At 37.4% G+C, this 17,338-nt stretch overlaps 2 long non-coding RNA genes across 3 annotated transcripts in view; both read right to left on the reverse strand.

Moving 5' to 3' along the window:
• The window catches only part of LOC143693366 (uncharacterized), a 239,817-nt gene that overhangs the window by 125,351 nt on the left and 97,128 nt on the right, over positions 1–17,338 (reverse strand). The window lies entirely within an intron of this gene.
• The window catches only part of LOC143693367 (uncharacterized), a 64,690-nt gene continuing 54,914 nt past the window's right edge, over positions 7,563–17,338 (reverse strand). The window contains exons 2-3 of the long non-coding RNA XR_013180973.1: positions 10,862–10,972; positions 7,563–8,124 (exon numbers count right to left, since the gene is read on the reverse strand). This is a non-coding gene — a long non-coding RNA (uncharacterized LOC143693367). The remainder of the gene's footprint in view (positions 8,125–10,861; positions 10,973–17,338) is intronic.

A 17,338-nucleotide genomic window follows, 5' to 3' on the forward strand; every position in this document is an offset into this window, starting at 1 on the left:
AAACCAGACCACTCCAGAAAAGCCTTTCATGCCCGCTGACTAATTGAAAGGTTTTTCTCTGAGTCAGATGCATCCACTTGCAAACTTAGAGTCAGGCTACCCAACAGCTACTGAAAGACACACAGAGCAGAAAAGGGAATGCTCAGTTTGGGGGCCACCAACCAGGTGCAGCTGTGAGGTTTAAATGTCCTCAGGTGTCTCCTCTGTAGGTCCAGCAGCCAGAGGTCAGTTCCTGCCACCCTTACATCCTGCACGTCCATTCAAAGAAAAAGTGATCCAACCCAGCCTTGGGAAGCCTGAGCCATTTGGACACTTTGCTTTCCAGTGGGAAGAAACGGATGCTGTTTCCTTTTGAGAATCAGATAATCTAAGATAATAGGATTTGGAGTAGTTCAACTAGAAGAAATTTGAACTAAACAGTACCAGTCATCACTTATGCTGTATGTTCTGAAGAGCTTTTTTTCTGGCAATTTAACTTGTTGAATCTGGTGGAAAAAGCAAATGCTTTTCACTTCTTATTTTACAAGCCTAAAACAAATGAAGATTATGTTAAGGCCATCTGTTTATTTCAGAGGAAACTTAATGATGCAAGTAAAATTTAAATAAAAATATATTTCCTAGGTACCAATACCAAAAATAATAAATTAATTTTGTATTCCTGGTCTCATAAAAATATTGCATATATGTGAAAAATTTTCACAGGAGATCATCTTGACAAAGTAAGTAATTCATTGATATCTTAAAGAAAACCATGTTTGAGCAGCCCATTAGTTTCTTAATTCTTCTATTACAGATGAGGAAGATGGAGAATTTTGCATAGACAGTAACACATCTATCTTGCTACCAAATAGCAAGAGACAATAATTTTCACTATATAGAAAACAGGGCTGTGTGTTTCTCACAAAATCATAACAGTACTGAATTAAGCCTGTCTTGGAAATTCTTAGTTAAGAACCTGTCTCTACTTTTAAGTGGAAAGCAAACTCAGAGGTATATATAAACATCTACACCTGAGTTAATGATCTCTTGTCAATGCAGACAAGAGGTACTTGTAGAGCAAAATTCATCCTTTTGATCATTTCCTTTCAGCTGGAAATTCTGTCCTTAATAAACTGTCCTTCGAAGTACTGGTTTGTCTTTCTGTGGACAGCAGAGTGCTCATGGGATGCTAGCTGCAATGCAAATGCCACCTGAAAAAGTCCCTAATTCTTGATGTTTTGCCATGGCTTTTGTTTGTTTGTCTGTACTTGGTTTTGTTTCATTTTGTTGTTTTTTTCCTCAGAGTTTTAATTCTTAGTATATCATCTGCCCTTCTGAAGATATTTACCAATAGCAGTTAGGAACATAGGACCCAAGACAAAAGCCAGCACACACAGTATGCTGTTAGTCAGCCAGCAATATTTTCATCCATTTCTTAGCTTCATTTCAAGTTTCTGCCTTGTCACTGGGCCTTTTGTCACATCATTCTCTCATGAAGAACAAGTAGAATAGCATCACCTTCTGGTGGCTGTGAGCATCTTGTAAGGAACTACACGTCATTCCATAAATTCCTAGATCTGCCTGTGCCATTTTTTTTACATGTCACCATCTCTGTGATTCCTGGGTATCTCCTTTTTATCTTTTCTTATGATAATTTCTGATGTTTCTTTCTTTTATGCTACAGCACAATGGAAGGTCAAATTTAATTCTGTCTCCAAGAATTGGCCTTTTAGATCTTCTTGCTCTGGGTCTGTCTGCAAATCTTCGGAGAAGCCTCTTCATCCCATCAAGTCTTGTAACCCACACATGGACTGAATCACCACTGCCAGCTGTGGTGATTCTGTGTATCTCTAGTCCTCCAACTCAATGCCCCTTTCCCTTCCCTTCCCTTCCCTTCCCTTCCCTTCCCTTCCCTTCCCTTCCCTTCCCTTCCCTTCCCTTCCCTTCCCTCTCCTTTCAGACCTCCATGGTTCCAATAGATTGAAAAAAATTTCTTGAGTATTCCAGAAAGAGTTGAAAATTACAAATGAAAAACAACCTAAAATGCAGTGGGCTTACATTATTGTTTTAGGCCAGTCTTGTGAATTTTTAATCAGCTTACTCACAGTTTTTGAATACTTACAGATGGGAATACCTTCTGTTTCAGGGAAAAGCATTGGACCTCCATAGTCAAGCTTGATGGCATAGTCAACATGAGTAAGCAACACAAAATGTCTATATCCTCCAATTTATGGGTAAAAAAACCAGAAGAGATTTAACTACTTTCTACAGAAAATAATAGCAATAAATGGAAGAATCCATAAAAATGCAAGACATGTATAAAAGAGAAGAGATGAGTTTGTTTTTTGCCTTTTGTCCACCCTATGACTTTTCAGGATTGTTACTTATATAGCTTTAATGTAACATCAATGTAATGTTTTGCATATTAAATAAATGAAACACTGCTCTACATTTCTCTAGATTCAGAGTCGGAATTCAGCTGGCATACATGACTGTGTATTTTGTCATTAAGTTTAATCAAAAAATGCTGCCCCATTTTCAAGAACTCTAAACGCATTTCTGTTTAGGTGAAAACCTACTATATATTTATGTAGTGATTTGCTAAGCTGAAATAAAGCAGGCCCATTACTTGTATGATAAAAAGAAGATTGAAGTAACAAGTTCTTTAAGGTCAAATCCACTTGCCATTATCTGAATATCTTTAGCATTAAATTGTGTAGTTCTAACAGAAGCAATGTTTTAATGCACTCATCTGAGAATGATATTTCAAGATGAAAACAAGAGAGACTGACAGGCTAATTACTTCATTAGAATGACTTTGCAAACAAAATTCATGTATTTTTTTCTAATTTCTGAACTGCTTAACTCTTTCCCTGTAAATCTCTATCAGATTTTGTGGGTATCCCAGCATGAAATATATTTCAGTTTATAGCTGCTCCAGGATAGCAGAGCATGTTTTATTTGACATAAGATTCTATAGCATTTCCTAGTTTATATTGTCCAGGTAGGTCAAAGTTGTGGAGATGAACTGTGATGATCCAAAATGGAAGTTTTAAACACATAGCTACGTTACCATCCCTTAGCACTTCCTCACATCATTCCGTGGTTCTTCTGTGTGAAGAATATGAAATTGTTCAAATCCAGACATGGCATACACTTCTCAGCAAGTGCAATATCTCAGAGTTTTCTGAGAAATATCCAAATACCCTGCAGTCCTAGAAAAGCACTGCTTTGTGCAGAAACAATAGCTTGTGAAATGTGATTAAATGTGATAATGCCTTATGGCAGACATTACATGCTTTTGCTATAATCTCCCACAAACAAAGAAAATAATCTCTGTCACAGATGTCCATCCAAAAGCTTGTCTATTACTTTTATTTTTTTATGTAGTCTTTTATGTCCCAAAACCATATTTTTTAGGTAGAGTCTCTACATTTTGAATCAATATTTTTTATGTCCCTGGGGCCCTGCTTTGCTCCTTTATTGCCACTTTGCTTTGCAGATATTAACCTCCCACACATAGATTAAAACAACCAGGGACATATTTACCATTCAATGTCTAATGTAAAACCTTGTGTGTCAAACTGGGACACAACAGTAAAAATAAACATTTTACATATGCTTGAAGTAAATAAATGTGTCCCTTGTCACAACTTACAATGTTTTTATCATTCTTGTAAACACTCACAAGAGCAAGTACGAACAGATTATGACAGGGCTGTGATATAGTAATTACTGCTCTATAAACCCAGTAGACATTAATTTTGTAGGAAAATAGTGGGAAAAGAGTTTCTTAAGCAGAAATTCTTCACCTGCACCATTTGAGTTACATCAAGAAGCTGGAAATGAACAAGTTTCTAGTTGCAAGCAGCCCTGAGGTAGGGAAGGCTTGGAGTGTGGCACAAGCTCTTCCCCTAAAAGGGCTGACAAAAGAGTAGTGATGAGAGGGAATTATGTCAAGGCTACGTCAATCTCCCTACCACATCTAAAAACATGAAGAAATGTGACTGAGCCCATTAAAGACCACCAAGAAAGCAGAACTGTTGGGAGGGAACATGCTCAGATAACTCTACCAAACCAAATTTTTCACAAAAAACTGCTACTTCAAATCCCTATGGGAACAGAAGCACATCATAAAAATGCCTAGAAAATAATTTAAGGCAGCCCATATTAAGGACTACAACTCTGCTTCCCAAAATGAGCATTAGACTTTGTTCTCACACTGGGAGGATAAGGGTGCTGAGATGAACACAGAAAGTTCCAAATAGCAGATCTGCTCATTTCTGGCCTTGGAACACATTGTGAACAATCATGCTCGTTGCCTTCTTTTTCTCTTGGGAATGCTCACAAAACCTTTCTGGTGCTGAAACTTGAGCAATACCACTGCAAGATTACACATAAATCTTAATCCATCTAATAATATTGGATTGAGTTTTCTCCTTTGATCTTTCTCCAATGTTATGCTCTCCCAGGAGGAGTTTGCAAAGGCTTTGTTCTTTCTCAGAAACTAAGCATCCTTTGCATATCTAAACTATCCCATTTATTTCTTCTGGGGAGATTGTGCTGAGTTGATTATACAGATAAATAATTAAATAGACTTAAGTGAAAAGCTCAAATAACTTGAGGAGAAATGTCACCTATGGGCGAGCCGACTGTGATAGATTTTTAGTTTCTGGTGAATAAAAAGAGTGATGTAAAAGAAATATGTTCTCCTCTCAAGGGCAACAGGGGAGTCTTTCTTTCTGTCCAATTGCAGTAGAAAATTACTGTCTTCCTGCTATAATACTGATTACTCTGAAAATAAAGATGGAATAGAAAGAAAAAATGCATTCAGCTCATAGTACTAATGAACTTTTCCATTTGTCCTACCCAGAGAAATAGGAGTGCATATTATACTGCCAGAATTTTTTTTAAATGTCTGCAACAAAAATGGTCAGTGATTATAAAGAATACACAAGAAGAAAACTAAATATTGATAAAAAAGCACAATACAGATTTCTGTAAGATTGAGGAACGCAATTCACATGTAATGCAACTTTTCTGTGATCGTTTAGATTTGCTTTCAATCTGAAACTGCCGACTCCAAAACCTGAGTTTAAGATTTAGGCAGTTACCTTGGAAGATAGAGGCTCCACCTCAGCCTGAGGGGTATCAAACACAGAGGTCTACCCAGCAGCCAGGCCTCCCCAGACATTGAGTTACTGCCTTGGTGGAAGGAGTCTGTGTGGATGGAAGAAGGGAACAAGGTCCTGCCAAAAGTAGGCAACCTGCCAGGTCAGGACTGATGGATCAGGAGGACAGCAAGCACAGAGGGTTGGGCTGCAGCAGCCCTGTGGTGAGGAAGCTCAGCTAGGAGTGAGGAGACTGGGGCTCTTCCTGCAGCATTGCTGTTTTATCTCTGAGGGTCTTGCTTGGGCCTTCATTTCACTGACAAAGAAACAAAATAATATATCTTTCTTGTCAGAATGGATTGCTTCCTCAATGGAATGACACCACTTGTTGACAAACAGAAGCCAGGTGGTATATTATATGAGGTTTTACTGTGTGCACTATCTCATGAAATTTTTTTATAGAATCATACTGCCACTGACAGTAATATTGACAAGCATGATGAAAAGCAGGTGCTTGGTGGAAACAAGGCATAATGAATAATGATAAATATCTATCCTGAAGGCAGATGGTACATGTCAAGTGCTATGTGGGTCACCTTTCTGCTTGGACTTACTTAATATCTCATTGAATATATTGAGGAATGACATAAATAACATGGCAGACAAATCTGCAGATGATAGCACACATGGTTTTTTAATGAGAAATAAGAATCTACAGTTCTGCGAAGGTCATGGAATGGTGAAATTCTTTGTGAGAACAATGCAGGTGAAGTAGGAAAATATAAATGGATATTCATGGTGGGGAGGGAAACCTAAAAAGTCAGTAATGCACAGAGAGATATAAATTCCCAGTTCAGATTTCCTCCAGTGAAATGTGTGGTGCCTATTCTCTTTCACTAAGCTTCACCACATTTCAACTTCAAAATTATTCCTCCTTCCATTTACCTCTGCCAAATTTTTTGCTGAAGTCATACTATCCTGCTTTCATGTCTATTCTTGCTTCTTTCCCTCTTGGTTTCTTTTCTACCTAAATGCTTCACATTTCTAATGCCAAAGCTTTCATATGGGCAAAGAAATTATTTCCACACACCAATTCAGTGGCCAGCATCCTCTATAATGCAGAACTGTGCAATGCTTCCTCTTCCCACTATCTCCTTTGTTTTATTTGTTAGGCTCTGTTAGTCTGAAATGGAGGGAGAATAAAAGCATCTGGACAGAAAGAGCTCCCTCTCTCCAGGGGAAGGTATTAAATCATCAAAGGGCCCTAACTGCAGCTCAGAGGTTTTAGATGAGGCAGACCCATCTCTTCCTTTGGCATCTCTGACATGTTCAGTGTCTTGATTGCTTATGTAAGATTGAAGGCATCTGCTCCTCTCATTCTCTTGTCCTTGCATAATGATGCTGTATCTGCAATCACGCAGGCTATTTCTTTCATTCAGGTGGTCACTTTTCAAAGTGATTACCAGTGATAAATGGGGATTTTTCATTTAGTGTTACAAAGTACTGAGAGCTTACACCTTCTTTGCTTAATCCTAGAAAAACAAGGGCTAGATCTGGTTTTGGCTTTGTTCCAAATGTTATTCATCAGGAAAAGCTGTTTTTATGACAGCAGTCATAAGATAAAATCAAGTGATTCCACAAAATAAACATGAAATAAAAATACATTATGTTAAATAGCCTGAGCTGTGATAAGTTAAATTCCTCACAATGTGTACATTACCTTATGATTTGCTTTTCTTTCACAAGCATACATGTGGATCTGTGATGAGTGACAAATATACATTTTAGATTTGATAATTGTCTCCGTTTGTAGGCAAATTTCTGATATTTTCTGACCTATAATTTGCTCCTATTTTAAATTATTTCATATTTGCTGTCTAAAGTCTTTTACAGATTGGAGGTACTATATTCTGATACACAAAAATGAAAGTCATAGGAGTGCCATTCTTTTCAAATCTGTATCACAATAGATATTTCAGCAGGTTGTTTCATATTTAAAGGGCTGCACTGAAGATATGATAACAGGAAGGGCAGTAGGAACATAGAAAAATTTCTAAACCATAACAGCAGGAATCCAGTTAATGCTTATGAAATTGATGAGATAATTATCACCATCCAGTACAATTTCCCATTAGGGAATAATTCTGTAGCAGGTGTGGTGCCAGGGCTGTGAAGTTACCTGCATAGATCAGGAGTGGCAAAAGTGCAGAGGTGGCACTTTTATGGAGTTAGGAGAGGGTGGGTGTAGAACAGTGCACTGCACTACAAGAATTTTACTCATCACTTACTAAAACCAGATCTGAGCAGTGTCATTCTGCTCACTGCCACGGGAGAGCAGAATTAGGGAAAGCAAGATCAAAACTTCAAAGTAAATAGTCATGGCTTATTTTTATTGTAAATAATTTTGCATGAAGAATTACTTTGACACATTTTTACAGAGGCCAAAAAGAACTATGAAACTACCAAATCTATCATTTCAGCTGTCATAGGACACTATTCTTATGCCAGTTATCCCATCCTGAGTCCAACAAAAAAAGCATGTTTTGCTAGGAAGACCAATATGTTATTTGCCCTGTAGAAATAGCAGGGCAGTGTGAAATGCCACCAGAAAAAACAGGCAGTATCCTCAGATGTTCACAAGCACTCAACATTCAATTTAGAACAGGAAGGCATAGGTAATATTTTCTGATCTAATGCAAGAAAAACCCTCTCCTTCCTGGCCCTAAATCTGGCCATCAGCACAGCAGTAAATTTATCAGGCTGTCCAGCCAAGAGCCATGAAAGAAATTTTGCTCTGCCTCATAGCACTGGTAAGTACCCTTCCAATGTCCTCCTTCTGGCTCCTGCCAGTCCTTAGCACTTTGAAGGACCACAGGAATTAATGGATTTGGCCCATACAGTGTATTTAAAAGCAATCCTTTTTGATGCTGGCAGTGGAAATGACTGAATCCCTGGAGCATTCACTGCCTCAGTTCAGTGATGACAGTGTTCTGGGTGATGCAAGGCAAGGGCACAGCTTCCTCTCTTCCTTGGCCTGTGAAGGACAAGCAGAGCTCATTTGCCAAGTTGGAATGGTGTTTTGAATATGCATGCAGAAAAAATATTCTGAGTCTGTTTGCTTTCTTTAATAGCAAACTGCCCACTCCCAAAATTTTATTTTCATTTTCCTCACACTGTGGTTGTCATAATGTTGAAATACTTAAGAATATCTTTAAATAGAACTTCAAAGAAATAAGAGAGATATGTTAGAGGTCAGTGATTGAGTAGTTTTGTACCTTGAGAAAAATAGGAAATGTGGCAGTAATAATTATGATCAAATCCAAATTGATGATGTGGACGGTTAACTTTACAACAAGCAATATGGAATGCCAGGACTTTGTGCCTGGATCAAAAGTCAGAGAACTCAAAGAAATCAAAAACAGTCAAGGAAGAGATATGAGGCTCTGTAAAGGGTTTGGAACTGGCTTTTTCCCAAGTCTGACTCAGTTCAAAGGCCTGCCTTGTTCTTGTTCTTGTTCTTGTTCTTGTTCTTGTTCTTGTTCTTGTTCTTGTTCTTTTCTTCTTCCTCTTCCTCTTTATCTTCCTCTTCCTTTTCTTGCTCTTCTTTTGTGATTTCCATGCCTCTCTCAGAAGATCATGTAAGTAATGTCTGATGTGAATTATCCAGTCTGCACCCAGGATGATGCAAATCTGAAAGAATTCCCAGCACATTTCTGTCCAAGTACAATGTAAGAAGATCAATCTGTGTTGGAATTCTAGTTCAGCTGATGTCATTTAGGAGAGACTCACATTTTTCAAGTCCTTCCTCATCTGACAATTGTGTAGTATCACCCTAATGCTGTGAACTTCACCTTATTCATTGAGAATATTGTTTAATGTCTAATTCATTTGTGGTACAGTTGTGCCCCGAACACATTTCAGCATTTTTGGCATAGGAATTTGAGGGTTGAATGAAGTCCTCAACATCTCACTCCTTTTCTTTGGATATGACTATTTTCTGTCATCTCTCCTGCAGCTCCACTTCATATTTTCAATTTCATTTGTATGGAATTTATCCCCAGTAGTATGCCATTCTCTTCTCCAAAATGTACCACTTCTAGAGTTTGCACAAGCCCTTTTCAGCTGTGATCTAGCACCATATTAATGAAGAAAAAAAAAAAAGGTGCAAGAACAAGCCAAATTTTCCAGAGATGAACATGACCACTGGTAAAGCAACACTGTCTTGTATCATGCAGTCTTGTTCTCCTTTTTCTCATTCTTCTTAGTACCCCATGCAACCTTTTGATATGTATTATTCCCTTTCATTTGACCCTTCAATTCCAGCCTCTTTTCAATCGTTTTGCCTTAAGCTCCCTGGGTTTTGGCAGGAGATCTGTGCATTAGGTCAGGCTTGGCAATTACCACAAATTCAGCAATCTGAGTTTTCTTGAGGGAAGAAGATCATTGCTCATCTGTATTTTACTGTTTCTATCCTTAGTATTTGAAAACTAATGATATGATTAGCATTCAATTCCCACATGGGCATAGACAGTGTGATTTCACATGACCCATCAAATATAGAAGAGTGTTAAATGTTACTTTGAACTTTTTCCATAATATTGATTTTCCAGCATCCTTCAGCACCTGCCTCCATTATCTAACCATTCTTAGGCTTGCCAGAATTTCTTAATATTGAAACTATCTTTTTTTCTCATACAAAGTAAGCCAATTATGTCTTTTTCTACTATATTTGACAAGAAAGGAAGGTGAGGTATGTCTATCTGTATTCACAGTGCACTTACAAAGGCCTTCTTTTCCTACTGCTCTCTTTTTATCTATTCTCCTGCTCTATGCTACAAAGATTTCTCCTTCCTCTTTCTCTCCATGAATGTTGATAAAACAAAACATTCAAAGCCAGCATGTCATTCTCTGAACAATTTCTTGAATCCCAACTTTCTAATCCCCAATTTTTAAACTACTAGGCAAGAAGAGTTCACTGTGAAAAGCAACAGGAAACCAAGAGGATATTTAGGATCTAAGTAAAAAAGTTGGGATCATTTTGAAGTGTAAACCTTCCTGTTTCTAAAATAGCTTTTCTAGCAAGATGAAAATTGAAACAGTCTTATATTTGATAAAATTAAATCTTAGCAATGCAGGATCTTGCTAGGAATTTTCCACAAGAATCACTGAACTCTTTAATATATATATTCAATTTGTGGAATGCCTCACATGATATTTCCTACTGAATGATTTTTACATCATGAGGCAATAACATTTATCTCTAAAGTCTTGTGTGACTTTAGTAGTAGAAGGAGGTGCCAGAGTGATATTTGGAAAATTAAATTCAGTTTATCTATAATGGAACAGCAAAGATAACTTATAGATACTGTCCCATCACCATGACTCAGCCCTGATCTGTGGAACAGACAAGCTCTGCTAGTTTTCTTGGCCCATACAGTGCTGTCCTCACTGCAATTTGAAAGAAAAGGAAAATCCAGCATGTTACTCTTCCAAGGAATAAGTCAGAACTGAGAGCTACCAAGCTCATTACATGCACAAGAGAACAAATTGTAAAATAAGAAGAGTGTTTTTTCCTCCTGGTGAAGTGGTTAAGGCAGATGGACTGCATGTGCAAAGATGCACCTCAGAGAAGTGATTTCAATTATTTGGTTCTTTCCTGTTATCCTGACCAGTAATGTAGCTGGTGGCACTCTATGTACTGGACTCCTAGACTGCAAATAAAATTCATGGTGGTTTATGGTGTGAACATTATTTTCAGCATTTTTTGGGACCTTGGCTTTTTTCTTCTTCCTTTTTTTTTTCTTCCTTCTGGAAACAGTAGAGTAGGAAGCTCACATAACTCACAGATCTTGGCTGCAGCTGCATTCAGGATTCTTCTCATTCTGGAAACATCAAACAAATCTTATCAACCTCCATTTCTCCTCATCACAAAATACTTTACTGTTTCACTCATCTGCACTTTGTCCTCCCCAAAGAAACTGTGATTGATGTTTTCTATCAGTTTATGCTAAACTACCTCCTAGGGTAATTTATTTTCTTAATAAAAGTTAAGAGCTGGTGGTTTGCTACTGCCTCCTTTGTGCTGCTAATCATCTTGATGAGTAGGCAGTCAAAACAAGTCTTTCCAAAAATATGTAGAAAGCAGATACAGAGACCTGCAGATAGGGTGTTGGTAGACAATTTTTCTTTTTATTATGCTTATGATGATTCAAGAGAACTGCATTGAACTAAGAAGGACATAAAGGCTTTGAATGAACTTCATGGTTCACCCAATTTGTGAACTTCTGTCCTCCTAGAAAATATTCAGTATCCTTGCTTAAATGCCTCTTAACAGAGTTGACTCACTTGAAAAAAAAATGGAAGAAAAAGGTAGTAGGTTGAATTTATAGAGGACAACTAATGTTCAGTGTAACATCAATTTAGCTGACTGATATTTGAGAAATACAAACATCTCTGGAATTGTGTTTCTAACAATGAGCTCAGTTTTCTCAGTGATTGATGAGGTGGACCTACTAAAAAATAAATTAAATAATGGAAATTAAATGCTTGATGGAAAATTGGTGAAATTTGCTGATCAAGAAACTTTAGATTATTAAATAACTATGATGGCTTCCCCATTGGAGACATCTTAAAGTGGGAGAAATTAAAAATAAAAATAAAAATAAAAATAAAATAAAAATAAAAATAAAAATCTAGATAAGCAATGGACTTCAGGAAATTCCAGGATGTTTTTAATTATAGTTTTTACTTTTCCCCCAGAATTTGTCATAATGAGCTCATGAAACACTTCTATCCAAATTACAAATGGCCATAGGACCTGGAATTGCCAGGGAATGGGTGATCAAAAATCAAATAGCAAGAAAAACAAGGACACTTAAGTCCATATAGCCACCTATAACTTTTCTTAATTAGTTCTGTAAATCCTGCTTGTACCAGAATAACTATTTCAGAACTGTTTACTGGCAATGCAGATACAAGAAGTGGAATGGGAAATGCTGGTTTTACTTTCAGGAAAGAGTTATATGAAGTGTCATATAAAAGCACTTTTCATCACTTAATAATGAAGTTTAGATTTGTTGGAATCACTGTTCCTCGAATTGTGTATGTATAGATTATGATTAGTCATAAAACTGATATATTTTCAGTTTCATAAGACAAGATTTCCTTCCTCTGGCAGTGCACACTAGATGAGGATTTTGAAACAAGTCTGTCCTTGAGCAGGAGTTTAGAGGGTGAAAGGGTTATTTCCAGTTTAAATTTTTCAAAGATTCCATGAAACATTGATCAATTTTTCAATGGAAACTTGGATATGGATACAATTCATGTATTCATGTGTGTGTTTGTTTGGTTGATTTTTTTGGTTGTTTGTTTTAACACACATATGGTTACGTCCAGAGGTAATGAGCGGACACCACTCCTTATATTGTGTCAGAGTATGTTCTCAGTGCTGCCTTGGTGCTTCTGAGAAATGACTTTGAGATTTGCAGAGTGTGCAGATGGAACTCAGATAGTGATATATATTTTGTAGACTGTCTCCTCACTACAGGGAATAATAACTAGTTGCATGCACTTTGCACATTCCGGATTGTAAAGGTGGCTCAAGAGAAAAAAGCTTCTGGTACAAATTTTCAGCACGTAATCCATCCTGACTTTAAAATCAGCAATTCTTTCCTAAAGATTACACTATATTCTGTCAACAACATTCTTCCAGATATTTTCTGCCAGTCATTAAATGTACAATGTATAAGGTGTTTATACAAAAAAGGCAAAGCCCCCCATATTTTTAGTGTCTCCCTGATCATCTCATGCTAAAGTTACAAGAACTGAAAGGCATTATGAGAAATAAAACAACTTGCATGGGTCTGCCTGTACTGTATTTGCCAGGAATATATCAGAAGGATGTAAACAGTATTTTCTAACCATTTAAGGCTTACAAATTCTGTCTCATAAAAGCTTTGTAAATAATTAATTAAAAAATCTGCTGTTCTCTACAAGCATTGTAGAAATAAATGTGCTTCATTCTGAAAGCAAAACATTTTCTTATGCTTTAAACAGTAATTCTTTGAAACAGCACAATGCTGAACTGTATAAAATTGTTATTTAGAGACCAATAGGAAGGATATGCCCTGTAAAAAAGGGTTTACCCTTCAGTAAGCTAGTTTCCATATCTAAAATGTTAATGTGCAGTTGGGTACTTGTCTAAATTTAAGTCAGCAGTTTCTTCTATCTTGTTTACCTATCAAAATAAACTAGAAATGCAATCCACTGTCCATAGAATTTAATCTTTACCTCTTCATGCCCAGACTATGAGTGAAATTAAAACTCAGCATTGACATTTCTGTTAGTAGTTTTTAATTGCTTTAAAAAATTACATGTAGCTGTTCTGTTCATTTAAAAAAAAATATAGTGGAATTTTATATACTGGCTGTAGTGTTTCAGCTTGCTGTTTCAGTTATTCAGTTCCCCTAGACCAGACAGCTGTGATATTGTATCATTTCCTAACAGCTGACTGAAAGAGAACTCAAAGGAATTTAAAAACAACATAGATGAGCCGATGCATTTAGCTACAGATGTGTGTATAGAGCTTTTTCCCAACCTGCAATCATCTCCAAGTAATTTTATGAACACTGAATACTCGGTGGTTAGCCAATATTCTGCCATAGGGACTGTTGCAAAAAAAAAAAAAAAAGATCCTTCCGTAAATAAAGAAAAGGTCTTCAAAACTTCTTGGAACTAGAAGTGATTGGGCTTTTTTTCAAATTATGTTTTGGTTAAACATTACTTCTTTAGTGTGAGAAAGACTGGTTTATATATGGGTATGAGTAATCTATATCAAGTCAGAGCAGAGGATAAAGAGGATAAAGGTAATGAAATTCCAGATTGGCCCACGACTGAATAATAGATGGAACATAGAAGACAAAAGGATTCTTTCTTCCTTGGTGTGCCTTTGTCTCTTATTAATATGCAAGTTTAATCCCAAATAATCCCAAACTGGTAAATAATAGTACAGAGAGTGACAAAAGATATGAAACTGAGTTGATTCAAGCACCAGGACACCGCAGGAGGGGGGACATTCAACATGTGATGCAAGAACAGCCTCAAAAACAATGCATAGACTGGGAAAGCTAAGGACAGGTTGATTATACCACGCTCACTACAAGAATTCAGAGGCAGTAGTTAAAGCCAGCAGGTGACAGATTCAAATGAAGTTAGAAGATATATTTTTATATGGTGCATAGTTACCTTTGTTGTAGGACCTGTATTTAAATTTTTATGTGAGACCAAGAAGCAAAAAAAAAAGCAAAGACTGGAATACACCAAGAAATGCTACATGCATTATTCATGACAAATGCATAAATAAATTTCATATATGAAATCCCTCGTAGTGTCACCTGTGAACCATCAGCCCCTGGAGGAAGGGAGCTCAGATTAATTCCCATTTCACTAGTATCAGTATAACTGTATCCTGCCCCTTCCTGTGATCTTCCTTAGGCATCTGCCACTTGTCACTGCTGGAAAAAGAGGACCAGCCTTCATAGTCCTAACTAGACAGCTGATCTCATCCAGTACAGCTTTCCTTGTGCTCGTACTCCTGGAACATACAGTTGTGTTCTAAATGTGTTTGTGCATTCCAAACTGAAAAATTAAATTTTAATGCACAGGAAACAAGCTGATCCACGAACTGCAAATTGGTGCAGCCGGGGTTGCTATGAGATTGCATCCTTTCTCCTCTACCTCTGGGATGAATAGGAGGCAAAAGATGTTTTCAAGGGTTTAAATGCATACAAGTGCTGCACTCAGTAGGTGCAAAGCAATTTGACCTCTGGTCCTTCAAAGTAAATGAAAAGTGACATATCAGCCTGTGTAACCTGTAAGGACTCTTTCCATTACCCACACCAACCTGATGCAATGTCACAGTTTTGATACCTTAAATCTTCTGTTAAATTTGTTTGAAATGGTCCTATTACTGCATAAGTGATTAGTGAGGTAACAAATAAATATGCAAATGAAGATTAAACAAAAGGACAGAGATGTTAACTCTGTAAGCTTTATTACTTTTGTTTTTTTCAGAAATTGCTGTGAAGTGGAATTACCCCTTTCCAGTGAGATCCATAGCTTTATTATGTACTTTCTCTACTGATGTATTAGGAAGTACATTATGTTCAGTCCCTGAATTACTATGCTTTTTAGATGCTAAGAAGAGTTGTAGAAAACAGTTAGCTGCCTCATTTGTCATGTCTTTCTTCCATTACAACCTGTTTGCTGCTACCCATCCGTCATCCACATGAAAAAGAAACTCCTTATTAGTCTCTTAAATCTGCCCTGAAACACCAAAAATGAGACCTGCAAGGACAAAAAGAAATTTACTATTGTGTATAATCTGGGATGCCCGAGAGTCTGGAAACTCCAAGGTCTGAATTTTCTCTCCCAGTCATAAACCTCCCAAGGTAACAGAAGATCTGACAGTATCAGATGACAAAATAGTTGTCCCTGGAAGGCCCATAAGGAAGAGGAAACTGTATCAGAGAAAGGTAAGGCTGTTTCTGGCTTTATGAAGAAGACAGACCTTCCTGCCGAAAGCAAGGAGTCTGTAAGCTGTTTCAGAGGGTAAGCTGTTCTCTGAAACACTGCCATGTGAGTTCATTAATGTCTATCTGTCCCCTCCATATTAGGCTTCAAAACGTTTCTCATACTGGTACAGTGAAGCAGTTGTGAGTGAGGGATCTGTCAAACTGCAGCACAACAGAAACTTATCCCGTAGGAGTCAGACAATGAGAGTCTCCTCCTTCAGGGGATATCACTTAAAGTACATCTAAGTAAACCCCACTTACTGCAGAATCACAGAATATTCTGGGTTAGAAGGGGTCCTCAAGGATCATCCAAGTCCAATTCCTGGCTCTGAACAGGGCCATTCCTGTTGTGACAATAGTCACAACATGGTCCTGAGGGTATTGTCCAAATGCTTCTTGAACTCTTGAATCCTGTCTCTTGCTGTACATGGAACCACCAGCAGACACTTCATAGGGACACAGCATGAGCAGCAGCCCATTGTCTTACTCAAGAAATGTTAGAGGCATTTTTTCTTCCCCTCACTCCCCTTCCCTTTTTTTGTTTTTTTGGGTTTTTTTTTCCTTTAATATCCTTTTCATTTCCATTCAGCATTTAGCTGCCTGACAAGGCCCTGGTTCCAAGTGCTGAAAAAGATTCTGTCCTGTGTATCTGAAATACATTAGCTAAAGTGGAGATTTTAGTAAATTAAGGTGTACAAGAGACAGCCTTAACATCCCTCCTATGGACATCATGCCAGTACATATATACACACTCATGCATATGTCTATTCCCTTGGAAGATAACCTCAGCCTATGCTGTGACCACAACAGTAGAAAATAAAGCTGCTGTGCTTAAGCCATAACCCTGCAATTAATGCAGCAGGGAGCAGATTCAGCATCATCTGTCATCTGTGCAGAGTTAAAAGTGGAAGAACATTTGCTGTAACTAAAGTACTGGCTGAGCTCCTCTCATCAGACAACAGCAATTTCCTTTTAAATGTTCACAGGCAAGGCGATGTTATTTCCTCAGTTTTCATTCTTTTTAAATTTTTTTTTCCCAAAGGAAATAGCATTTAAGCTGTAGTTTAAATAAATATGAATATGGTGAAAAAATCTTTGTAGCATGTTATAGCACTCTTGTTTCTACAGAGCTATCACTACCAGCTGAAATATCTCACCTCAGAAAGTAAAATTGTTTCATGAGATAACATTTTCCCTTCAGCCCCATGAAGGCCCAGTGGGCATATTTCTGGATGCACTTGAAAGCAGCAGAACCAGCTGTGCACCTCCATATGTGAAAGGTCTGATCAGAGCAGCCTCATTTTAAAACCAACAGAACTGAAAGAAAGCTTGTTTTGCTACAACAGAGCGATTCACAGCTCCAGTACAGTTTAATGCCAAGTTTTTAAATGCTTTAATGAGTCAAGTCGGCTAGGAGTCAGAACATGATGTAGCTGTGTGGCTTTGCTGCAGAGCCTGACATCCCCAATCAGCCATAAATTAATTTTTACAAAGGGTAGAGGAAGATATTCAGAAAGGAGCAATGTGCCCTGATACTGTCAATCTTATCAGTGGGATAGTGCATTGACATTCTAGCCATTAGCTGTGAACCTGGTGTAATGATTACAAATTAAGTAATAGAATGAAATTAAGAAAAAATAAATTTTGGAACGAAGAGCTGAAAATGAGTGAGGTCTG

This window comes from Agelaius phoeniceus, chromosome 2 (genome assembly GCF_051311805.1).
Source record: "Agelaius phoeniceus isolate bAgePho1 chromosome 2, bAgePho1.hap1, whole genome shotgun sequence".
NCBI lineage: Eukaryota > Metazoa > Chordata > Aves > Passeriformes > Icteridae > Agelaius > Agelaius phoeniceus.